The sequence below is a fragment of the Podarcis melisellensis genome (assembly GCF_964234715.1).
Source record: "Podarcis melisellensis genome assembly, chromosome: 5".
Lineage (NCBI taxonomy): Eukaryota > Metazoa > Chordata > Lepidosauria > Squamata > Lacertidae > Podarcis > Podarcis melisellensis.
Window position 1 is genome coordinate 24,473,350 of NC_138537.1, and position 26,409 is coordinate 24,499,758.

The 26,409-nt window shown below is 44.4% G+C and overlaps 3 long non-coding RNA genes across 3 annotated transcripts in view; 1 reads left to right on the top strand and 2 right to left on the bottom strand.

Annotated features, from left to right (window-relative positions):
• The window catches only part of LOC309369976, a 260,636-nt gene that overhangs the window by 46,711 nt on the left and 187,516 nt on the right, over positions 1-26,409 (top strand). The gene's annotated exons all lie outside the window — the stretch shown is intronic.
• LOC309369970 lies at positions 6,374-26,403 on the bottom strand. Its single transcript, XR_014168291.1, has 2 exons — positions 25,999-26,403; positions 6,374-6,607 (listed from the first exon to the last, which is right to left on the bottom strand). It is a non-coding gene; the product is annotated as an uncharacterized lncRNA (long non-coding RNA).
• LOC309369989 lies at positions 22,042-25,765 on the bottom strand. The gene is made up of 3 exons (XR_014168316.1): positions 24,094-25,765; positions 23,347-23,583; positions 22,042-23,054 (listed from the first exon to the last, which is right to left on the bottom strand). It is a non-coding gene; the product is annotated as an uncharacterized lncRNA (long non-coding RNA).

Consider the following 26,409-nt stretch of genomic DNA (forward strand, 5'->3'; position numbering starts at 1 on the left):
GTAATGAATACCATTCGTAAAAATAAGTAGGTAAAATAATTGCCACTTTTTAGAGGTTTTTTGGCTGGGCCCTTATGAACTGCACAGTAGCCAGAAATTCAACAGGTGAAACAGTACAGCTCATTGCATCTCAATGCAAGGAAGACCGTACTTGTTGAACAGAGGGCCGTTATAACAAGCTTTGAATAACTCTCTGTCCTAAATCAGAGGGGCAAGGTTGCAAAAACAACATACATTAAAAGCAACCCCACCCCAACCCACGAATCCTAGGAACTGCTGTTTGTAGTTCTGATGAGGGAAAACTACAATCCCCAGGATCCTTGCAGGCAGTTTTGAATATGCTTTGGATACTTGGTGTGTACACAGCCCAAGGCAGAATATTTAATTTGTATTGGTAAACCTTCTCCCTTTATTCTTTGTACAGTTTCTGCTGGCTCCATGACGAATCTTTTCTTCCCACTGAATGTTCTATGCAAAGACTCTTGTAAAGTTTGCTCTAAAATGGACTCCGTTCAAAACCCTTTTGTACTTTGGTAAAAGAGCAAGTTATGGAGAGTAGATCTTGGCTGCTTTGCTTAATAGGTAGAAGTTTCTCTTGACCCAGAGAACACTCAATTAAATAACTCTAGACTGCTTGTTATTTAAAGTGGATCGCTGCTTTAAAAGAGAAGTTGTTTCTATTTGAGGGGAACGTTTTCCTTTCAGGACCTTTTCTTCTCCTTCTTTAGGCTCTGTTTGAACTCTGCTTACGTCGTTCTCTGGCAAATCTCACGCTAGGATTGATTCTTCTTCCCACTCCAGTGTAAATGCAAAGGGAAACCCAGTGAAGTTAACTGAGCTAAACCGGTCTAAACCTGGAGAAAGACAAATTACCGAGAGCTTTACTTGAGCAAGGAACAACCCTTCACTGTTGCTTCTCGAAATTGTGACACGTAAATTATAGACTACGGTTTTACAGGAGAAAACAGGATTTGAGGGCTGGTAGATTCTATTCCTGGCCCTAGAAGAGGGTGTGTTCTCTAGGCAAAGCAAGGAGTTCCAGTTCTGAGAGGTCAGCTCTTCATTTCCAGAGTTTAACCTCTAGTCTTGTCTGTGCATTGGGGCAGGGATAGAACTACACCTGTTGGCCAGCCCCTAACACCACCACCACCATCATTATTATTATTACTACTACTATTCTGCCCTCGGGCAGAAGATATAGAAGCATGATTAGTCGCACCAACAGGGTAAAGAACAGCTTCTATCCATGGGCTGCTGAATGAAAAGATAACAACAGGGCAACTGACTTTCTGGTTTGGTGTGTGTGCGTCAGTAAACAAGGTGAATTAAGACTAAGAGCGCTGAGTGGGAGGTGCTCGTGTAATCTCACTTATACAAGTTGTACAAGTGACAATAAAGTATTTCAATTATGCACCCAACCTCTGACATCCGGGGTATTCCAATGAAGCTCAATGGAAAGCGGTTAAGAACAGAGAGAAGGTATGGTGAGACAACGTGGTGCAGTGGTTAGAGTGCTGGACTAGGACCTGGGAGACCAGGATTCAAAGCCCCACTGAGTCACAGATATCACCAGATGACCTTGGGCTAGTCACTCACTTTCAGCCTAATCTACCTCACAGGTTTGTTGTGAGGAAAAAACGGGGAGGAGAAGAGCTATGTATACCACTTCGAGCTCCTTGGAGGAAACGTGGAATATTATAAAGGCAGTAAGATAAACAAACAAATGGAAGTCATTCATCACACAGCACATAGTTCAGTATGGAATTGACCCAAGCTACGTTCACCAGCTAAGGTGACTTTGAAACAGGACTGGACAAATTCACAGAGGATGAAGCCATCAATGGCTATCGGACATGATGGGTATCTACTATGTTTACCAGGAGCAGAGTACCAGTTGCCGGGGAAGAACAGCAGGAGAGGGCAATTGTCCTCATGCCTAAATATGAATGGTCTTCCCATATGCATCTGGCACACCAATGTGCAATGCAGGATGCTGAACTAGGTAGGCCTTCAGCCTAATCCAGTAGGACTCTCCCTCAGGAAGGAGTTGAGTCAGATCAGAGGGCCCATTCACTCACAAGTGGAACCTCAAGCCAATGGAGAAGCTTTGAAGTCCTGTTCTGACTGCGCCGTACCCCATATGGAAATGTAGGTTGAGCCCAGGAGATGGAGCTGCTTTTGTACTAGAATGGCAATAGAATCAGGAACCAATTAACTTCTGAAAATAGAAGTGTCTGTTCTAGCCTGGTCAGGAATATCTTATATCATGGGTAGGCAAACTATGGCCCGAGAGCCATTTCCAGCCCAATTGCCTTCTAAATCCGGCCCGTGGATGGTCCAGGAATCAGTGTGTTTTTACATAAGTAGAATGTGTCCTTTTATTTAAAATGCATCTCTGGGTTATTTGTGGGGCATAGGAATTTGTTCATTTTTTATTTTATTTTTCAAAATATAATCCAGCCCCCCTACAAGGTTTGAGGGGACAGTGGGCCAGCCCCCTGCTGAAAAAGTTTGCTGACCCCTGTGTCTTGTATCAGCATGCGGTCCCAAATGTGTGCGTCACTGGTGGGCGCATTGTTTAATCTGGTGAAAGAATCCCTTTTTCTCTCTTATCCCACTTCCAAGCCTCTGAAACAGGCAATGCTTCTGTGTCCTAAGGCTCCTCCCTTGAAGACAGGAAGGAACTGTCCTTGCCAGAAGAGGTCAGGGAGGCGGTCCTTTTTGTGCGACACACAACTGTTTGGGTTGCTAGCTCCTGGAGAACAGGAATGTGTCTTTCCTTTCAGAATACAAGTAATAATTATTGATATATTTTTTTTAAGGAAGCAAAAAGCTGTTTGAACAATATGCTGGCACAATGTAGTTAGTGCTAGAAGTTGCAAAAACTGAAAAAGTTTCTTGTATTAAATCCTTTCTTGGAGAACAAGGCCTCCAATGAAGCTGAATATTGGAAGATTCTGGATGGTTAGTATAGAAATTTATTTATGTATGCTACTACAGCAGCAAGAATACAGCTTGCCCCAAAGTGGGAAGATGCAGAAGTCCCAGCAAAGGAAGAATGGATACTATGAAGACTTATGGAATATGGAGAAATAGTGAAACTCACTGGAAGAATAAGAAATCAAGATAACAAACATTTTATAAAAGAAGGGGAAATGGTTTATTGAATATTTACAGATAAATTGCAAACAGATAAAAACATTGGCAGGATTAATGTAATAACCTGCAGTTTCATAATGTAGGTAATTAAATGAGCAAAAAAGATATTAAAAAATAAATTTAAGGGACCGCAGAAAGAGAGGGAAGGGAGTCAAACTTTGAAATGTTAAATTGATTGTAAAACTAATGAAATGTAAGTGGCCCATGTTTCACAAGCATATAGTAAGCTTGGTAGTACAATAGCTTTGTAAAGAAGCATTTTGGTTTTCCTGCGAATGTCCCGGCATCCAGCTGGCCACTTTTGAGTATAGGATGCTGAACTCGATGGGCCAACTGGCCTGATCCTGCTGGCTCTTCTTACAAGGGCCAGCCAAACGCCTGTGGAATTCTCCCTGCTCCTCAGGCAATATATTGTGGGAATGGGTGAGCCAGCAAGCAAATCCAGTTTGACCTTCGTTTTGTTTTTGCTTGCTGGCCCTATCAAAACACCTACTATTTTTCTGGGGCAAAGTTCTTTGAACAAGAGCAATGTTGTCATCTCAGATGGGACAGAGTCAATCTGATGAGGCTGTTTTTTTTCCAGTCGACAATGGGTTAACTAACATACCACTGAAAAACCAGAAGAATGGCAAAGGGGCCAAAAAGTCTAGTTAAAACTGGCCTAACATCATTCAACTCTCCCTGAGTACAGGTATCTGTCAGGACAGTTATTGTTTGGTAAGCTGATAAGTAGGGATGGGTGTATTAGTGTACAGATTGTTCCCTCTGTTTTTTATATTTAGGGTGCGAGTGCTATTGTTTTCTTAGCCAGAGCACTGCCACCCACACAGACGAGGTATTTTTGCCAGGCTTGGCAGAACCTGAAGATTTGCAGAAATACCAAAAGTATTTTCGGGGAATACACCTAAGGGCGGACCCCCCCCCCAAAAAAAAGAGCCCAGAAAGGAATGAAAGTGTGCAATGGCTACAGAATATTGACTGCCTGGAAGAAAGTAAAAAAAAGGGGTGATAGCGGCGGCAGAATGTAGAATGGGTAGAATCCTAAAAAGAAGCACTCCACACTGCAACATTTTGTTGTAGTTCATTTGTATCCGAAGTTCATGAAGCTGACAACCCTGACATTAATTTTCTTCCCCATGTAACGGCTGGGAAAACAGCCCCATTTCATGCCTGCAACCCATGTCCCAACTATAACCCCCTTTTAATGCAGGAAAAGACTGGATGCACCCTTGCCAATTCTCAAGTTTTCTCAAATGTACACCACAGGGTTTTCTCAAGCACCCACAGCTTCCCCTCATGGGCTAGCAGTTGAATGATGACATCATCTGCCAATCACGTTTACCTTGATTAAAGAACATAAAATACAGCATTACGTCTGTGTGATTTATCACTCATGCTTCGGCCAGGGGCTACCAACTGCTGAGCTGAGTCTTTTGTCACGTTAGGTTGCCCAATTCACAGGTTGCTGGTCTAGATGGGCATTTGGCCTTCTTATGCTCTTTTGCTATTCTTATTTTTTTCTTCTTACAAATACGTCTGGTTTAAAAAAACCCAAGCAAACCACCAATGTGCAGTGGTACCTTGGTTTAAGAACAGCTTAGTTTATGAACAACTTGAATTAAGAACGCTGCAAACGCTGGTGTTTTGGTTTGTGAACTTTGCCTTGGAATAAGAATATGCTTCACTTCCTGTTGAGTGTGTTCCATTTGTAAATTGAGTCCCCCGCTGCTATGGGAAAGCACACCTTGGTTTAAGAACACTTTGGTTTAAGAACGGACTTCTGGAACGGATTAAGTTCGTAAACCAAGGTACCACTGTAATATTGCTCAGTACAGATACCATGCGCTTTTCACCTTCTGCCTCACCCTTAGCTGTTAGTAAGAGCTTAACTGGGAGGAAAACCGAAAGCTGACACATAAAAAGGTGTTTTCCACAAAAAGTGGAGAACTAAGTTTTTAGCTATAAGCTTCTTTCTTTAGGCGTCTGCTCTTGCTATTGCTACTTCTACCTTGAGTGCATATCTGGTGTGTCCTCTGTCCCATTTCAGTTCTATCCTTGCCCTTGGGGGAAAAAAAATCTTGGTGCATTTGACATACACACAATTCTTCCACGTCTAGGAACGGTGGGCTCAGTTGCTAAACATTTTACCCCTTGAAATAGATACTGATAGTGTTGCCAAGAAGAAAAAAACAGCAGCAACAACCCAGGGTGGCCTATGCCCCCACTTTCCCTTTTAAACAGAGGTTTGCCCTGCAGGAAAAGGCCTCCCAGGAAGCTTTTCAGTGGCACTGAGGTAAACGTTTATTGCTTGCTAATTACTGCAGATCAAACTGCTCTTAAAGGGACAGTTACAGTGGCCAGTTCAAAAGCTGACAAGGACTAAATGCTGAATGTGCACAACTGCAGCCAGGGATGCTCTGATAATTGAGATGCGCTGCACTTGGTGGGAGAGGGGAGAACGCTTGAGACTAGATAATGATGCAACTAAGTTCCCAGGGCATGAAATATATAGGCTTAGCCTATCCTCAAACCAATTAGTAAATAAATGCAATGAGACATATTCACCATTCTTCTTTAATGTTGTCAGAATGAGGAATTAAAGAGGCAAAACTATGGCCAGAAAAAGAAACGCAGTTCATAGCTGAGTTAGTATCTCTTTTCTCAGCATATTATCTTGGAAAGGGGGCTTTTAAACCCATGTTCGCCCAGAGATTGAAACTCTGAGGGTGGGCAGCTGCAGGACAGAATCAGCAAACCCCTCCTGTGACTCCCATTTCTCCCATGCTAATGTCCACCCCCCCCAGTCATTTCCCCTGTCAGATTGGCTAACTTGAGAATTTTTGAGCCTGGCAGTGACAAGGAAACATAAAGTCAGCACAAAGTGAGGGTGAGGTTTGGTGGCATTTGCAGGTGAGAATCTGCAGATAGAGGAAGAATTAGGCATTATCTTCCTCCTGTTTATTTTGTCCTGCAAGAATCCCCAGCCCACCCCGCTTCACATTAGTCTTAGGAGTGAAACACCAGATTCCCCTTGTCACATTTTCTGTTGTTTATGAATCCTGATGAACCAGCAGCTATAGCTTAAGCAACCTACTACTCTCATGAGACAGTGTGCCAGTGGTGTCATAGGCAGATGCCTTGATTCAAATCATAGGAGTCCTACTTTTAGTTCTCCTCCCACTTAACAATTTTTGGTCATTCTACAAGGAAAACATAAATGGAAATATTTTATTGTATGAAAGCAGGTGAGATCAAGCTAGCACTGAACTGAACTGGATTAAAAACTGGTTTAGAACAAGGAGCCATCTTACAACACAATTCCAGAAACAGAGAATCGGCAGCACACACTGCAACAGATTTCCAAGGAACACGGAGATCACTCATTGCATTGCCAAGTCCTTCTTGAAATTTTTAGGATTTTGTTATGTTCTCCGAGAAAGGAGAAAATCTAAAAAGAAGAAACAAAAGAGGAGCAAAGTGAGCCAATTGTTTCATTTAGCAGAACATATTTAACATTTTCGGCAAGTTTGTCACAACACAGTGTTTGGCAGAGGACATTTTTGCTGTAAACCAAGCGACTCATCCGGCTTCACCTGGTTACTGCATAACCTACTTAATAAGATGAAAAATGGTCTTTCCTTACATTGTATCTTACATACCAAAATCTTGAACCTCCTCACAGATTCTGCATAGATTAAAATCAACAACCTGACAGCCGCACTCTATAGCCACTTCCCTAGGAGTCAGTCCAATTCAATTCAGTGGAACTTACTCCTCAGCAAACATATATGGGGGTACATTGTAAAAAAGCGTATATCTTAAAATAGTGACTACACCTAAATAAGGTCACCAAAGATTCAGGCAGAAAGGAATATAAACATAACCTGCAATTATAGTTTACCAGGGATAATCTATAGCAGGGATGTCCAACTGGTCGACCACGATCGACAGGTTGATCCCCGGGTGATAGTGGTAGATTGTGGTTGATTGCAGGGTCACTTTCTTCCATGGGGGAAAAAAGGGCATCTGGCCCCGGCCCTCTCTCTTCCCTTAATTTGCGCACGACCGCAAAAATGGAAGATGGAGTTATCACTGCCGAGTTTTCTACTCAGTAAGCGATTTATGTCGCCCCCCCAAGAAGCGGCTTGCCCCCCCCCAAAAAGCCCAACAAGTTTGGGGTCTCCCCCCAAATGGGTAGATGGGTAGGTTTTTTTTATCCATGAGTAGATCATAGTCTCTTGGGAGCTGGATGTCCCCGATCTAAAGTACAGATTATGGCTATAGTCACAAATATATGCTAATGATGTCAACAAATGAATTTGTACGATTAGTACCGGAAGTTGAACAAAATGCAGTCCCAATGTATTACATTATTCCACCAAGAGGAAGGTCTAATTACCTGTTTCTAACATACATCTTAGTGATGATCATCCTTTATATGAAACACCTAATTTGTAAAGGGAGATCTCTTTACAGCAAGGGATACCAAATGATTTTCACATGCGGTTCCCATTTAAACAGTTGCTTTAACTTCATGTCGCAATGTGGCATGAAAAGGACTATGGAATGCCTTATCATCAAACAAGGCAAGAAGGATGAACCACAGAATTATTTTATGGATTGCGCTGGATGGATTTATTGAATTGTCAACATGAGATAACGTCTGATATTAATTGCAGGAGAGATATTTGGACCCTTTAAAGATGTGGAATGAATAGCAAATGAAATGCCCCTTTACTTCCTTGCTCCTATGCTTCCGCATAACACACAAAGCGGAGCTGTCCCATCGCTTTGTGTGCAGAGGGTTCCCACATTAGAAGTATCCACATCTCACCATGAAGAAGGGCAGGGAGGGGAAGATACAAGGACCACTTCAGATGCGGAAAGTGAATTGCAGGGGGCAAGAGCTCTTCCTTCCCCTCCCACCAAGTCTCTGAATATCCAAAAACGGGTTTCCCTTTTGCAGGTCTGAAACTTGGGCCTGTTGCTGTTCTCCTGCTTTATTTTCAACTCAAAATGGTTTGCCATTTTACTGCAGCGCGGGATAAAACAGGGGGTGCTTCCTCTGACAGCAGTGCAAATATGAATATAAAAAGCTACCTTATACCACCAGGTCATTGGTTCATTTGGTCAAGTACTATCTCCTTGGAGGGCCTCCGACAGGTTTTTCCAAGGACAACCCAGTGTGGCCTATTCCCCCACTTTCCCTTTGTTCCTTTTAACTGCAATGTCAGGGATTGAATCAGGGCCCTCTTGCATGCAAAACGTATGCATCATCACTGATCTATGGCCCCTCCTGTCTAAATGCTAGAAACAAAGTGAGGACTGTAACTGGACCAGCACTAAATATAATGCATGTGCACAGAGCAAATGATATGTGACTCCACTACAAAATTGTCTTCTTCTTTGGCGATCACTCATAGCTGAGTAAGATTGTCTTCCATAAACACAGTTTTAACAATGAGTCTGTAAGTGACTGTGGAGGCCAATTCTGGATCCACACGTCCTTCCACAGTGGAGTTGAACACGGTATGGATTTGCCAAGCATGCCTTCCTCTTAGCACATTTCTCCCTTGCGTTCTGAGTTCGAGTGTCTTCAAAGTCCATGACACCTTTGGTAAAGGCTGTTCTCCAACTGGAGCCAGTGTTTCCCAGTTGTCGGTGTTTATACTACATTTTTTTAGAATTGCCTTGACAGTCTTTAAACCTCTTTTGTTGACGACCAGCGTTACACTTTCCATTTTTAAGTTCGGAACAGAGTAGATGCTTTGAAAGACAGTCATCGGGCATCCACACAACATGACCAGTCCAACAAAGTTGATGTTGAAGAATCATTGCTTCAACACTGGTGATCTTTGCTTCATCCAGTATACAGTACTTATATTAGTTCGCCTGTCTTCCCAAGTGATGTGTAAGATTTTTTGGAAACATTGTTGATGGAATCTTTCAAGAAGTTGGAGGTGGCATGTTTCACAAGCATACAGTAAGGCTGGTAGTACAATAGCTTTGTAAACAAGCATTTTGGTTTCCCTGAGAATGTCCCGGTCCTCAAACACTACTGTCATATGAAAAGTACACTTCAGAGAGGGATTAGAGAATGACAAAGTAGCTTGTAATCCCTGATTTGCTCATGAAAACCTTACCAAAACAGGACCAGCTGCTCACCTTCCTAGAATCTCTGTCTTCACAGAAGATGGCTACTCACATTGTAAGAAGTTGTGCCAAGAATGAATACCTTTTGAACATCCACAAAATGTGATTCTCTTGATTATTTTTTTAAGTGCATCTAGGGACATAGGAAGCAGCTGTACTATACGAAGTCAGACCTCTCTTCCTTCCACCTCTGGCTTGTCAACCCTAACTGGTACCCACCATCCAGAGTTTGGGATAAGAATCTTCCCTAGCCTTGCCTAGAGAGGCCAAGGACTGATCAGAGTGCAGTATCTTTTGCATGCAAAAGCATGATTTCTAATACTGAACCACATCCCCTTTCCCCTAGTCATTATTTTTTTTAAAAAAAAAATTAAATTTATACCCCACCTGTCTTCTAAGGGGCTTGAGGAGATGTATAAGCTTCTTTTACCATTTTATCCACATAACAACCCTGATCAGGCTAAGTGATTGGCCCACGGTGGGCTTCATGACTGAGTAGAATTTGAACCCTGGTCACTATACCAAGTAGCAATACACACTCTCAAGTGTTAGAACCAACCTTGCAGAAGGACCATTTTGCTGACATTTCTGCAAATGAAGCCTAGATCTTTCAAGAAGGTGGATCCTTAAGAAGAGATGGAATTTCCAGGTGAACTGGTTATGGCAGAATAGCTTAGCCGAGGAGGAAAAAACAGTTGTCTATTTTTCATTTTTTCATTATCTGTGTGGTATATTATCTATGTGGTAAGACTGTTTTGCCAGTGGCAGAGTACAGTGGTACCTTGGTTTAAGAACAGCTTAGTTTATGAATAACTTGGATTAAGAATGCTGCAAACCCGGAAGTAGGTGTTTTGGCTTGTGAACTTTGCCTTGGAAGCAGAACATGTTCCGCTTCCTGTTGAGTGTGTTCCATTTGTCCCCCGCTACTATGGGAAAGCATGCCTTGGTTTAAGAACACTTTGGTTTAAGAATGGACTTCCAGAACGGATTAAGTTCGCAAACCAAGGTACCACTGTATTCCCCAAACCACTTTCATTTAGCTCTTACTTAACCTCATTGCTGATAACTTGATCCAGAATAATAATAATTATTATTTAAAGGGAATTTGAGAATTCAGGTTTGTTGAGAATGGATCCAGCCAAAACATTAGTCGGTAGAGCGTGAGACTCTCCTTGAAGATGGGATACAGATGCAATAATACATACATACCTACATCCCAGGTAAGCATGCAAGGGACTGCAACTGTACCTAGGAATATTCCTCATTGAGTTTAGAAAGATTCCTCTCCCCCCAGCCCAAGTAAACATGTACAGGACCATCCTTAATATCAGCTTGGGGAGGAGAATTTGCACAACAGGACCTTGAGCACTCAACAAATTGCTGGCTCAGGCACTCACTTTGGAGAAGATTGTGTGGGTGCAACATGTGCTCCTTATTATTAAGTTTCATTTTATTCTGAGCACTGGAGAATATACCTTGTGGTTTTCTCCCAAGTACAGTCCTTTTCTTGCAGGCTAGGTTTTAATCAAATGGGAAAGCAGCAAGGAGGAAACAGGGCATCAGCAGCAGGCTAAGCTTTCAATACTCCAGCAATTTGAACCATGCCTACAGCTGGGCTAGCTTTTGTCGCTTGAAATTATATGCAACAATATACCTCTGCTCACTTTACTAGCACTTTCCATCCCTTCTGCATAAGAGGGGGACAGTGATTGAGCAGCACTCAACACCCAAGCAGCCATAAAAATGTATTGTTATTGTTGTTCTTTATGCTGAACGCGTGTTGGGAATGTTGACTGACTGATTAGAGATGGATTGCTGGTTTCAGCGAGGCTGAGCAGAACTGCATTAGCCATGGGAGATAAGCATAATGATCTGCAGAGCTGCCTCAGACCTTTAACTCTGAACTGCAAGCAGAAATTCCGATTGGAATTTGACATTATCTTTGTTCAATAAAGCTTAATTACATATCCAAGAACGCACTCACAGCGCCTTCCATTCACCGGAGGTATACAGAAAATGCCTCTCGTGAGCATGGAGGGCTGAGGGAGAAAAAACCCAGCTAGGTGCCATGATGAACCAGGCAAATGTGCCACCTGAAGTGAATTTCACACCTACGCTGTTTGTTGGCAAAACCCTCCCAACTGCTTAAACAGAAGCAAGATGTGTGTGCCATTTGTCCTTGGTTTGAAAGCTCAGGCAAATGCAATGCATTTTATACAACTCTGGGCTGGTTAACACTAGGACCTTCCTGTTAAGGAAATATTTTGGTGCCACTTCATAAATAACCTCCCTCCCTTCCTCTGCATCAGGGATGAGGAAACTGGTGATCTCCAGAAGTTGCGCTTCAATCTCCCATCGTGCCTGACCATGGGCTAAGCTGGCTGGAGCAGATGGGAGTCCAACAGCACCTCGAAGGCCACAGGTTCTCCCTTTCTGTTCTACATGGTTCCTCATCTACTGAAACTTGGTATACTTTAATAAAGATTATATCTTCTACTGGAACGCGGGTGGCGCTGTGAGTTAAACCACAGAGACTAGGGCTTGCCGATCAGAAGGTCGGCGGTTCGAATCCCCGCAATGGAGTGAGCTCCCATTGCTCGGTCCCTGCTCCTGCCAACCTAGCAGTTCGAAAGCACATCAACGTACAAGTAGATAAATAGGTACCGCTCCGGTGGGAAGGTAAACAGCGTTTCCGTGTGCTGCTCTGGTTCGCCAGAAGCGGCTTAGTCATGCTGGCCACGGGACCCGGAAGCTGTACGCCGGCTCCCTCGGCCAATAAAGCGAGATGAGCGCCGCAACCCCAGAGTGGGCCACGAATGGACCTAACAGTCAGGGGTACCTTTACCTTTACCTTATATCTTCTACTAAGGAGATAAGAGCAGCCATATGGGAAGACATCTTTTTTTAAAAAAACATCCTTGCTCTAGAATTTTGGAGGCTCCTTAAAAGAACCCAGAGCAGGCATCTTTAAGACAAGAGACTGGAATATAGGAAGCTGTCTTGCACCAAACTACATTATTGCTCCTTCAAGTTCAGTACCACCTACATTGATCTGGAGAGGCTTTCTAGGTTTCTAAACAGGGGTCTTTTCCAGCCTAACCTGGAGTTGCAAACTGACTTTTTGTATGCAAATTGGGAATTTTCTCATGCTACCCACTTCCTAGGTACTCCATATGTGAGAAGCACTGCTGCTGGGATAGATGGCCAGCCTCTTCACTCTCTAGAATGGGTCCTACGCTTTATCGTTATACAATAACCCTGTGAGGTAGGTCAGGGAGAGAGATCGTGACTGGCGCAAGATCACCAGCGTGCCTCATGGTGAGTAAGGATTAGAATCCATGTCTGCCCATGCAACATCACACCAGCCCTCAAGAGAATGGCTCTCTTTGCCCTCTTTCACAGGATTATTACTTGGGGATTTGAACCTGAGACATCGCTACCATCAAAATCAAGAACCATATCTTGGGGCCAACATGCTTCTCTTCTTCCCTTTTCAGGGAAGTTTTTAATGTGTGACATTTTAATGTATTCTTAATCTTTGTTGGAAGCCACCCAGAGTGGCTGGGGAAACCCAGCCAGATGGGCGGGGTACAAATAATAAATTATTATTATTATTATTATTATTATTATTATTATTATTATTATTTTCAGTTTTGTTGATGGCCTCCTCAAAATAATGAGATTTGAAAATGATTAATGTGAAAGTGATTTTATAACTTTTTTTTTACTTTCAGGCCTACTACCTACCGGTATATGTTTTTTCTGTGAGGTCTCAAAACCTGTTGAAAGAAAGAAAGAAAGAAAGAAAGAAAGAAAGAAAGAAAGAAACCCTAAGAATGTTGCTTTCTAGCAAGAACCAATAGGCCATGAGTAGGTGTCTAGGCTAAGGCAGAAGGAGAGTAGAGACATATGACTTGTCACTGTTAACAGTGTGTTCTGAATTATCATGATTCCTACAAAAAAATATTGCTCAGCGACATGGTTCAAAGAAACGGGAGATTTCCTCTAGCGATGGCATTGTTCAACAATGTATTGCGAAATGAATGTTGACACAGTCTCCGCTTTATTTTCAATACTTCTGTCGTTCTGTTGACATCAGCAAGGTTTCTGGGAGAGAAACCGACAACAGAATTTGACCCTAACAAAACAACTCCACTTGGAAGGCACACAATCCTGCTCCGATGCCTCCCATTTAAAATAACAACGTATCAAATATCTGAATGGATAAATTTGTGTGCCAGTTTCTCCTCTTTTCCAGCAGAAGGTATTTAGTGCCACCACCAGCTACAACCTATTTCCCTAATTAAAATGGGTGTTTTAGTTAGCGCCTATGAAGCGCTCTGCAGTGTGTGCATGCTGCCAAACGACGGTTCATATATTAGCTGATGTACTTTGCTCAACGACAATCATAGTAATAATGTTCTGAATTCTTATTACCTCCATATGTACTTACTATGGACAATTGCTCATACCAAAAGGTGAGTTGCGTCTTACTCATCGACATCACAAGTTAGATGACCTGCAATGTCATCACTTCAGAATGCAGGGTGGGGAACGTAACACAGTGTGTGATTTAAGTGCTTTTTGTAAGCCAGGGTAACGTTAGCCTTAACTTTCCCTACAGCGGGAATTAAAGAATAGTGTTTTATGTAGACCTTTTAATAAGCAAGATGCTTTGGCATCTATCGCATTTTCAAAACCTTACAATTTGGTCGAGAGAGTGAGAGACTGCAAATGGGTGCTCTACACCAGTGTTTTTCAACCTTTTTTTGGGCAAAGGCACACTTGTTTCATGAAAAAAATCACGAGGCACACCACCATTAGAAAATGTTAAAAAAATTACCGTATTTTTCGCACCATAGGACGCACTTTTTCCCCTCCAAAAATGAAGGGGAAATGTGTGTGCGTCCTATGGTGCGAATGCAGGCTTTCGCTGAAGCCTGGAGAGTGAGAGGGGTCGGTGCGCACCGACCCCTCACGCTCTCCAGGCTTCGCGGACCTCTTCGCAAGGAGCGGGAGCACTCCGGCTCCTTGCGGAGAGTTGCCAGCATGCCGAAGCCTGCGCGCGCTGAGCTCAGCGCGCCCAGGCTTCGCGGACCTCTCCGCAAGGAGCCGGAGCGCTCCGGCTCCTTGCGGAGAGTTGCCAGCATGCCGAAGCCTGCGCGCGCTGAGCTCAGCGCGCCCAGGCTTCGCGGACCTCTCCGCAAGGAGCCGGAGCGCTCCGGCTCCTTGCGGAGAGTTGCCAGCATGCCGAAGCCTGCGCGCGCTGAGCTCAGCGCGCCCAGGCTTCGCGGACCTCTCCACAAGCAGCGGGAGTGCTCCCACGGCTTGCAGAGAGCTGCCTGTTTGCGGGCTGGGGTCGGGGGAAGCTCGAGCTTCCCCCGCCCCAGCCCCGCGCCTGGGGGGGGGGAATAATTTTTTCCCCTTTATTTCCCCCCAAAAAAATGGGTGTGCCCTATGGTCCGGTGCGCCCTATGGTGCGAAAAATACGGTAACTCTGTGCCTATATTGACTATATATAAAGTAATTCTCTTGAATAGGAATCAAATAAACACAAAGAAAGTATTTTATAATTACTTTATTATGAAAAAGTAAGTAAAGAGAAATATGAAAAATTATAAAATACTTTATTTTTAAATCTTTCGAATTTTTCAATTTTTCCCACGGCACACCAGGCAACATCTTGCGGCACACTAGTGTGCTGCGGAACAGTGGTTGAAAAACACTGCTCTACACTACCCCCAGTAGAAGGTGGATGGGTTTCAATTAAGGGAATCCTTTCTTAAGATGATGCATACAAGGAACAAGGGTCTATTTGGATCAGTGACATGCCTGAATATGCACTCTTATCAGGGCGAGAGAGCAAAAAGTACACTTTCAGCATAGGTACCCACCAGCCACCATTGAACACTTCAAGAGAAATGAGTTGTTTGGTTTAACTTGCTTTTATTAGTGTGCTTCTTTGTTACAGTCTTTTGCTTGAACTCCAATACAGTGGTATCTCGGGTTACATACGCTTCAGGTTACAGACTCCACTAACCCAGAAACAGTGCTTCAGGTTAAGAACTTTGCTTCAGAATGAGAAGAGAAATCGTGCTCCAGAGGTGCAGCAACAGCGGCAGGCCCCATTAGCTAAAGTGGTGCTTCAGGATAAGAACAGTTTCAGGTTAAGTACAGACCTCCGGAACGAATTCAGTACTTAACCCGAGGTACCACTGTATATCTAGATAGAATTTGGTACACAAGATCAGGGCACAATTCTGTTTTCCATGTCTGAACATCAACCCAAATCCCATCTATGTCTGATTTAAAGAAGAAGGGGTCAGGGGCACAATAATTATATTGTAATGATATACCAAGGGACACGGGTGGCGCTGTGGGTTAAACCACAGAGCCTAGGACTTGCCAATCAGAAGGTCAGCTGTTCGAATCCCCGTGACGGGGTGAGCTCCCGTTGCTCGGTCCCTGCTCCTGCCAACCTAGCAGTTTGAAAGCACGTCAAAGTGCAAGTAGATAAATAGGTACCGCTCCAGCAGGAAGGTAAACGGCGTTTCTGTGCACTGCTCTAGTTCGCCAGAAGCAGCTTAGTCATGCTGGCCACATGACCCGGAAGCTGTACGCCGGCTCCCTCGGCCAATAAAGCCAGATGAGCGCCGCAACTCCAGAGTCGGCCACGACTGGACCTAATGGTCAGGGGTACCTTTACCTTTACCTTTTTTAATGATATAGCATGAAGAATAGCATGCACATTCAGGACCCAATTCTATGCTTCAAGTTTGAAACCTACTTTGATGCCTTCACATACTTTTAAGGGAGTCAAGAAAGCTTTAACAACATACTGGCCAGATTTAAATGTAACAAAACAAACCATTCACCATTATGAGCATGAGTTCATACATTCTTTCCTTTCCTACTTCCGTGCATGTAAGAATAAGTCTAGAAGCTGGTTTGTGGCAAACCATCACTTCTTGTTCAAACAAAAGGAGAAACCACGGTTTGCCACAAAGCCAGGAATGGGAACTTCTAACCTATTCTGTTCACGTGCAGGAAAAGTGGAGGAAAAGGTGCATGAGATCAAGGCTACTCATGCTCATAAAACAAACTATGGTTTGCCATTGCATTTATAACCGCTATAAAGGAAAATCTCCTTGGGTTTTGAGAAATAAAACTTGGGAAGTATGTGCATCTGTTTTCTGAGATAAAAGATTAAAAACACGTTGGGTGATATCCAACTAAGTCATGCTCAGAGGAGACCTATTCTGACTATGACTAACTCTTTATATCACTCACTGTAATGTCAATGACTTGGATGATGGACTCAAGGGCATCCTGATCAAATTTGCAGATGACACCAAACTGGGAGGGGTGGCTAACACCCCAGAGGACAGGATCACACTTCAAAACGACCTTGACAGATTAGAGAACTGGGCCAAAACAAACAAGATGAATTTTAACAGTGAGAAATGTAAAAGTATTGCACTTGGGCAAAAAAAATGAGAGGCACAAATACAAGATGGGTGACACCTGGCTTGAGAGCAGTACATGTGAAAAGGATCCAGGAGTCTTGGTTGACCACAAACTTGACATGAGCCAATAGTGTGACGCGGCAGCTAAAAAAGCCAATGCAATTCTGGGCTGCATCAATAGGAGTATAGCATCTAGATCAAGGGAAGTAATAGTGCCACTGTATTCTGCTCTGGTCAGACCTCACCTGGAGTACTGTGTCCAGTTCTGGGCACCAGTTCAAGAAGGACACTGACAAACTGGAACGTGTCCAGAGGAGGGCAACCAAAATGGTCAAAGGCCTGGAAACGATGCCTTATGAGGAATGGCTAAGGGAGCTGGGCATGTTTAGCCTGGAGAAGAGAAGGTTAAGGGGTGATATGATAGCCATGTTCAAATATATAAAAGGATGTCACATAGAGGAGGGAGAAAGGTTGTTTTCTGCTGCTCCAGAGAAGCGGACACGGAGCAATGGATCCAAACTACAAGAAAGAAGATTCCACCTAAACATTAGGAAGAACTTCCTGACAGTAAGAGCTGTTCGACAGTGGAATTTGCTGCCAAGGAGTGTGGTGGAGTCTCCTTCTTTGGAGGTCTTTAAGCAGAGGCTTGACAACCATATGTCAGGAGTGCTCTGATGGTGTATCCTGCTTGGCAGGGGGTTGGACTCGATGGCCCTTGTGGTCTCTTCCAACTCTATGATTCTATGATTCTATAATGTGGTATCTGAAGCAAAGCTTCTTAAACATTCCAATTTCATATTTTTGTATTAGGTTTGGTGCAAGTCAGATGATTTCTTCCCCCAGGTTTTGCTTCCAGTCCTAGCGTAATAACCCTTAATTATGAAATTAGATGTGAGGAGACATCCTGAAGAGCCTTAAAATACTGTCAGTCTTAATTCTTACATGAGATTACAACCACAACAAAGCAAAATCTTCCCAAGTTAAGCATAAACAACTACAGTCACTTGAAGCTGTTTCAACCACCGTATTTCTATAAACCACTTGTGGTAAAGAATAGATAGGAAACAGGAAACACAATGTGGTTTAGAAAGAAGTATTTAAAAGCATCACCACAACTCACACAGGAAATAATGAGGGGAAAATTGAAAGTATGTTGGCTTAAAGGCAGGGGTGAGAAACCTCAAGACCACGAGCCAAATCAGCTCTTCCAAATGTCTTCTGGCTCCTTGGAAATTTAACTATCCCCATTAATTTGGTATCACCATGTCATCCGTCAGTTTCTAACCTATCTCCATGGGCCAAGTTCCTCAAGGGTGGGGTTTCAAAGTGATCTGGGAGGCTTGACTTAAGGGGGAGAGTTACAGTGGTAAAAAGCAGGGAGTCAAACTATTTTTAAAACTTGATTCAATTCTGGCTCAGGTTCATCAGCATTTCTAAACTCTGTGATTCTGTCCTGTGCAATTGTTTGGCACCAGTTTTTTTTCCTCTCTCTCTCTCTCTCTTTCTCTACACTACAGTGTGGTGTAGTGGTTAAGAGTGGTAGATAATCTGGGGAACGGGGTTCGCGTCTCCGCTCCTCCACATGCAGCTGCTGGGTGACCTTGGGCCAGTCACACTTCTCTGAAGTCTCTCAGCCCCACTCACCTCACAGAGTGTTTGTTGTGGGGGAGGAAGGGAAAGGAGAATGTTAGCCGCTTTGAGACTCCTTAAGGGGAGTGAAAGGCGGGATATCAAATCCAAACTACTCCTCCTCCTCCTCCTCCTCTTCTTCTTCTTCTCTCTCACATACACTATATAATTGCAGTGTGACTCTTATAACATGACTACAGGGATATTTAATGCAGGAAAATGGTTGCTTTCTTCCCTAAACACATGCATGCATACCAGATCTTTATGAAGTTCACTCTCCAAACATACTTTTTACATTGACTTCCATCCCAGAAAAATATATAAATATTATTTTTAGCTTACTTCGGGCATCTTTTATTTGTTGGCTTCTATAATGCTATTATAGTTCCAATCACCCTACCTATTCTCAGAAACATACAGAAAAGCAATTAAAACAGGGGGCGGGGGAGCGTTACCTAGCACAACTGGAGACAAGACAGAAGCTTTAAAAACTATACACTGTTGGACACATAACACTGTTATGTGAGGGCTTATGGGATTGGAATGCTTACACAGTAAAAAGGACCCACTTCTCTGAATGCTTTCTCATGATCCTGTATTCACCTCACAGAACTACAATTCCCAGCACCCTTAACAAACTACAGCTCCAAGGATTCTTTTTTAGAGAAGGGACGTGTTTTAAATATATAGTGTGGCTCCCCCCCCCCCGGGCTCTTTCCCTATTATTAGTCAAAAGAAAAAAAATGGTGTGTAAACAGCCTTACTGTTTGTCCTCATACACCAGGTCAAAGCATATGCAAGATACAGGAAAACTATAATCCCCAAACTCTTATTTTTGCTCCTCCTCCTTCAGTTTGGCCTGCCTGCCTAACGTTAGAGAAGAGGAAGGCCCTATTCACCCCCCTCAAAAGGATCCTTCGGACTATTGGTGAAGCACTTATTTTGAACTGGTTACTAGGTTTTGTTCTGGGGGGCTCGGCTCCAAGCTCAGGTTCAAAGCAACTCAACGAGTTCTGCGCCAGCTAAATGAAAAGGAGCAGGGTGGGAAGAGACAACTGTCTGAACTGCTGTGTTTGATTTGACCTCCGCAGTTGGCAGAATGACTACAGAGAAAGAGGACCAAGTGTTGCCAAGAGACCCCTGAAAATTCAAGGTTGGCCCTGCTGCTGGAACGAATTCCACTCGGCGCCACTATTTTTTATAGTCAGTGGCCAATTCACGTATTCTTTAGTTCCAGGGCCTGTAGAGGCACATCCCACTTACCAGGGCTGGCCCCAGACATTTCGGTACCTGAGGCAAACCACAAAATGGCACCCTTCCCTTCCCACTTCAGGGAAAAAGGGGTGAATGAAGATCTACAATGGCTTATCAATTCCTTGGCAGCCTGATCTGCTACACCTGTGGATCTTGCTGCTGGAGGCAAGGAACTCACCTTGCCTCAGGCGGGGGAGCAGCCCTGCCATTCACACTGCTGACCCCCACTGGGGATGCATAGGGCCTTTTGGATATGATCTGGCAGAGACCTGTAAGAGTTACGAGTGTTGCATTGGAAGAAGGGAATCAGAAGTGCAGGTTGCTTCTGTTTCTAGAAGCTCCACAACTGGGAGATGTGTGAACTGGCTTTAAGCCTCGAGGGCATTTTGAAACAAAGCTCTCCAGAGAGAAAACTGCTGCTGGAAATAAACAAGCACAAGACAGGCTCCTGTTCTTGGCTATCCAGAGCAAAGGAATAGAAGCTTCTTCTTTTTACCATTACTTTGTGTGTGTTTGGGTGGGACAGAGCGTGCATTTAAGGAAGCACTGAGATGCACAAGCCATCATTCTTGCATGTGAATCCATGTGTGCAAAGAAGAAAACATGAAACCGTCGAAACTGAGCACAGATTTGCATGGTTGTTATTTTCTGTTAGCCTTGATGGGCACTTTAAAATTGGCAACGAGGTTTCCTTATCTAAAATAGTTTCCCTAACCCTGGCTTAAAGGCACCATATCATTAAATCAAAAACAGTAACCAAAACAACTCTAAAGAGTGTGGAATTTCCTGCATTCCTTTGTGTTAAGAGTCTCTGTATCAGTTGTTGGAATCTATGGTTCTCTTTCAAACGAAATACTTTTTAAAGAAAGAAAGAATCAGAAAGAATACTTTTTAAAGAAAGAAAGAAGGAAAAAAAGATCAGTCTGAAAAACCCACAAAGTGCCCTTCCAGAGTTAGAACACATGTGTAAAATTCAAGCTTGCAGAAATGTATCTTGCCCCGATTCAAGTTTGCTTTTGAGCATCAATGACATTTTGAACATAGCTCATTGCACTGAACACAGAGTTTTGGCACCATCACAAAAGCTACTTTGGGGGAAGTGCTCCTTTATCCTTCTCTCTCTCACTGTAAGCAAACACTTCTGTGCATTCTCTTTAAGGCCTGGCTTTCATTCTCCCTGAATTAGGTTACTTGAACAGCACATTTGCAAAAGCATGCTTTTATTTAAAGGCACTGTGGAAAGTTTTTTTTACAAAGACTTTAATACATGGCCAGGAATTAAAACACCACAATTCCAAGTTGTTGTTGTTTTGAAATGTACCCTAAATTACAACACAGCTACTATAAATGTATCTTTGGCACGGCCATGATTTAAAATTATGTTAATCTACTCTTGAAACATGTTTCCAAAAGTACAGCTCAAATAACTGTGTCAACATTAGAAAGAAAGCCTGAGGCACTGGCACCGATATAGCCTCTTCCCCTACTCCTTCCATTTTTCTGCAAGATAGGCTCACATCACATTTTTAATGAATAATGCTTTACTTGGTTTTGCTCTCTCTGTGTGATTGTCTTCACTCTCACCCGTTCCATTTTAGGTGACTCCTTGTTCAGGATTATAAATATCCTCATGGACTCCACAGGTCTGTGCATGAAATTCTGGGTCTCCCTCGGTTCTGCTTGTAGGTGGGATAGGATCTCTTGTCAATTCTGCTGCAGGGAACAGCACTGTGGCTGCAGCTCCTGCCTCTGTCTGTCACCCTCTATCAGGGTGGATGGGAGGAGCAGACAGATATGTTACTGTCATGCCAGCTACACTTCAGGAGACAAGAGGATGAGCGAGACCCCTTCCAGCTGGCCTGTTGTCACCATTTGTTCTTTGCTTTGAGGGGTTTTTTTTGTCCTGATGAAAAAGGCAAGATATAAATGACTATCATTTGATCCAGTCGATTATGGATATGGGACCCAGAGCCCACAGGGCTCAACAGAGACTGCTTTATCCCAAGTCAGACAGTAGGTCCACCTAGATCAGGCTTCCTCAACCTCAGCCCTCCAGATGTTTTTGGCCTACAACTCCCATGATCCCTAGCAAGCAGGATCAGTGGTCAGGGATGATGGGAATTATACTCTCAAAACATCTGGTGGGCTGAGGTTGAGGAAGCCTGACCTAGATCAGCCACTCTCCAGAGGTTCATACATATTTCCCGGCCCAATTAAGAGACACTAGGGACCAGAAGCCTTCTTTCCCCCCATCTTCTCTCTCTCCCCCTCCCAGCACTGTGAGCGCCTGTGCAAAAAAAGGTGATGCAAGGAATGGGAGGCCTACACACCCATCCCACGTCAAAATCTGGAGCCCTGCAGGTTATACATAAGCGACTTGCATGGCGCATGGCAGGAGGGCTGAATGAGGGTGTATAAAGGGCTCAAGGATATCTAATTTCCCATAATGCCCCTTTGCGCTGCTTGTGTGCATGCCCTGATGAGCTTTTGGGACTCATTTGGGGGTAACGCAATGGTGTGTTTGACTTTGGCACTAGTAGCAGTCTGCCTTCACCCGCTCCATCCTTTGCATTTCCCTCTGCTTGAATGTGAGAGGGCTGCTGAACGGCCACATCAACTTGTTCGGCAGTGAGGGCGAAAACAAAAGGGTCGTGAATGCCCAAGTGTTTGTGTTGGATCATAGGCATCTAAGTTTAATGAAGGGGTGGGAAACCCTGGGCCCAGGAGGACATTCCCACCCCACCCCAAACCATGCCTACTTGCCCCATACCTGACTTATGTGTAGGGCAGGTAAAAACATGGCTCCAAAAAAGGGTTGGGAGCTCAAAGCCAGCTCCTAATTGCTCCTTTGCAAGTGGGGCTCACTGGCAGCCCTGATCAGCTGAGTGGCGGTGACAGCGAGCCCCAATCTGATCAACTGCACCGGGCATGCCTTCAAAGGGGCTTGCCTGGATTTAAGCCATGCCTGCAAACAGACATTCTTCCTTTGCCGGCAGCCTGGCAGTCTATGGAGGGAAAATGTCTACTTGCAGGTATGACTTGAATGCAAGCCACACTTGCAGACTGACTTCCAAAGGGCTTGCTGTGAGAGCACTGATTGGCAAAGGAACCACATTGGTGTGTCTGAGAGCAAATGACATAGGTGGCTTAAGCATCACTTCCTGTTTTGCTGCAGGATTGTAAAGCTTAGATGTTTTTTAAACAGGACAGGAAGATGTCTCTTTGGTAGGGATAATTTCCAGGACTAGTGAAAACAGCAAGTGAAACGTCATCTATGTAATTGGTTCTCTTCATGTGCCACGTATCTTTGTTGGAGCTGTGCATTAATCCATAAACTAACAATATGAGATATCAGTTATCAATTGATTAAATCTCAGTTGGGACATATTTATCCTTAAGGAAATCAGCCCTAAGTGCTCACTGGAAGGACAGTTCCTGAAGCTGAGGCTCCAATACTTTGGCCATCTCATGAGAAGAGAAGACTCCCTGGAAAAGACCCTGATGTTGGGAAAGATGGAGGGCACAAGGAGAAGGGGACGACAGAGGACGAGATGGTTGGATAGTGTTCTCGAAGCTACCAGCATGAGTTTGACCAAACTGCAGGAGGCAGTGGAAGACAGGAGTGCCTGGCATGCTCTGGCCCATGGGGTCACGAAGAGTCGGACACGACTAAATGACTAAACACCACCACCACCATAGGTCAGGGGCAGTTTGAGGCTGCCCTTTATTGTTATCATCTGGGCACACCTGTGCACATGCACCATACTGCAAACAGTAGATTTGAAGCAGGGCAAGTTGCTCAGTTTTAATGTGATCTACTAAACACTTATATGGATGGGAACAGGGTAGCCTGATGGCCATTTTCGGATGAAGCATGTTCTCGGGGTTGCTGTCTCTTTTGCGTTTTCTCCCATTTTCTTGCCTCTTGGTTTGGAAGGCAAGGATTTTTTTTAAAAAAAAAACAAATAACAAAACTCAGCTTTAAAATTCTGCTGTTATGATGAGAAATTACATAGAACACACCGAAGACGCTCATTCACAAGCAGGTGGCTTACTACATGTAAATGCACTAATTGCACAATACTTGAAACAAATTTGTGAGATGCTGAGGAGGCAGTTTAAGACATTTTGATGCTTCAAGCAAAACAACCAAGTGAGAGGCCTCACATGGTGGCAAAAATAAATGAATGAATGAAAGGATACCATTTCATGGGTGCTGCCTGGGGTGAATTACCTCACATTGCCTAATAGTAAGATCAATCTAGAGATAGTCCATACCTTTTAAAAATGAGGCAACAATATTCCAGGTTAGCTGGAAAACACACCCAATAATGTTAACCTTACTTCCAGGAATGTGTGTGTGTATGGGGGCTGGCTGCAGTTACTCAGCGATGAATGAAATATCTCTGCATATATTCAAAGGGTGCCTCACCTTATTATTCACATATTCAAGGGCATGTGAACTGCCACTGAATAAAACTCATTTCTGCGCAGAGATGTGTATGATTGCACTGAAAAACCAGGTTGGTTTCTGCTGTCACTTCAGCACTGTGATGGGAAAAGATTTAACAAGAAGGTTCTCCCTTCTTGGCAATTCTCGAAGTTGCAGCCTGTGGAGGTTTGGGGACCAGTAACCAACATGTCAAATGGAACCTCTGCATGTCACAATGCTGGTTTAAATAGAATATGGATTCCACAACACACATCGTTTCGATAAAGAGCTGAGGCTTGAAAGAACTCCTGTTAATTCCAATGGTCCTGACTGCCAAACAAGTACCACAGCATTAAAAGAGCAATCCAATTACAGTGGTACCTCAGGTTACAGACACTTCAGGTTACGCGTTTTCGGGTTGCGCACCGTGCTGAACCTGCAAGTTCTGGAACGGGTTACTTCCGGGTTTCGGTACTCGCACATGCATAGAAGTGCTAAATTACGCTTTGCGCATGCGCAGAAGTGCCAAATTGCAACCTGCGCATGCACAGATGTGGCACTGCGGGTTGCGAATGTGCCTCCTGTACGGATCACGTTTGCAACCCAAGGTTCCACTGTAGTCTATAAAGCAGCCTGCTCAAGTTTCAGTGAGGGCTATGGTCTTCTCTGGGATTACCTGAGAGTAGTCACTTGTGGGACTACTCTGAAGAAAAATTGAGTCCAAGTGCAACAAAAAGTGACACACCCACACCCACGTTTTTCAGTGAGGAAGCGGGAAAAGAAAGTCATAATTTGCTCTCAGCGAATTCAATGGATGCTCCTTTTCAAATGCAGGCACATAACAAAAACTGCATAAATTTAAGTCTTACAAACATCCATAATTCTGGGCTGGTTCTTATACAGACCAAAAAGTTTAACCTGCAGCAGAAGTGATAAAATTACATGTGCCAAGCCTCTGCTCTCCTCCCATCTAAGAGGTGCTGAAGGGAAGTAAGCAAACACTCAAAACTTATTAAGCCTGCAACCTTTTCTCTTTTATTACAGTATGGTCAGATAACCATCTGGTGATCCCAGCCAAGAATATGACAGAGGCTCCAATTTACAAACTACTTACTCTTGCAGCCATCTCCTTGAAATCTCTCAGAGATGAATCTAGATTCAGTGCCAAAGGCAGCAACTCGTAGATGCTCTTGCTTGGAAGGAATTTTATTGAAATTAACTGTACTGAGTAGACATGTTTGGGATTTGCACTGAAGGGCTGGGATCCTGACCTGAGTTTCAACTCTTCACTAAAACCAGTTAAAGCTAGGGCATCAGCCTGCATGGGCAACTAACTTAGCAAACGGTGTGTGGGGGCGGAATTCTTGTTCCACACATAAGCGTGTAGCAAGGCCAGGAAGAAACACCTTCTTTCTGCAAGAGTCTAGGCAGCAGGACCCTTAGCAGGGCTGCAACCCTAACCCCACATATCTGGGAGTAAGTCCCATTAACTCCACAAAACCTACTTCCCAGTAGACCGTGGTTAGCACTGCACTGTGTCACTAAACTTGAAAGAACTCCCAAGAAAACACGTGCAGCCTCTCAGCCTGGATACATACCAGTCGCATGTGAAGCACCAGAAATAACGATTCACACGTCTTGCCCGCTTCCCGCGCCTCTCCTCTAACCCAACACCTACATTGCAGGCGGAAAAGCCAACAGGTGAAGCCTCCCTCGCCTCCGCCACTGCATAGCCACGCAGGGAACAGCTGCAAAGCGTTGACTTTTGACTTGCCCCATCTTTTTAAAGAAAGAAAAAACTTAAGGAAGCTTCAGCAGACCGCAAAAGTAGGAGGGGGGCGCCTAGCATTTCTCACCTCTCTTCCCCTCCCTCCTGCTCACACCCCCGCGGGCCCCCGCACATACCCTTGCTCTGCAGCTGCCACGACGCCTCGCCCCGCCTGAGCCCACCAGAGCAGCCACGGCGAAGAAGAAGAAGGCGCCAGCTGGTGTCCAGCAGCCCCCGCGAAGGAGAACAGCAGCAGCAGCAGAGCGGCCCCCTCCTCCCCCTCGTGCTTGGGCCTCAGCACGCGGCAGCGCAGCGTATCCCTCCGCCGGGAGGACCCACAATGCCAATAGGCGGCGGCGGCAGCGGAGGGATCCTGCCGCGAAGAGAAGCGTCCCCGGCATTGAGCGAGCGGTGGAGGAGGCGGCGGCGGCAGCGGCCACCCGCACTCTTTGGCTTGCCCTTCCCCCTCCTCCTCCTCCTTCCTCTCGACGCCTCCACACGCGCCGTTCGTCGCTGCGGGTCGGTTGGGCGCTGCCCAGTGGCCGCCT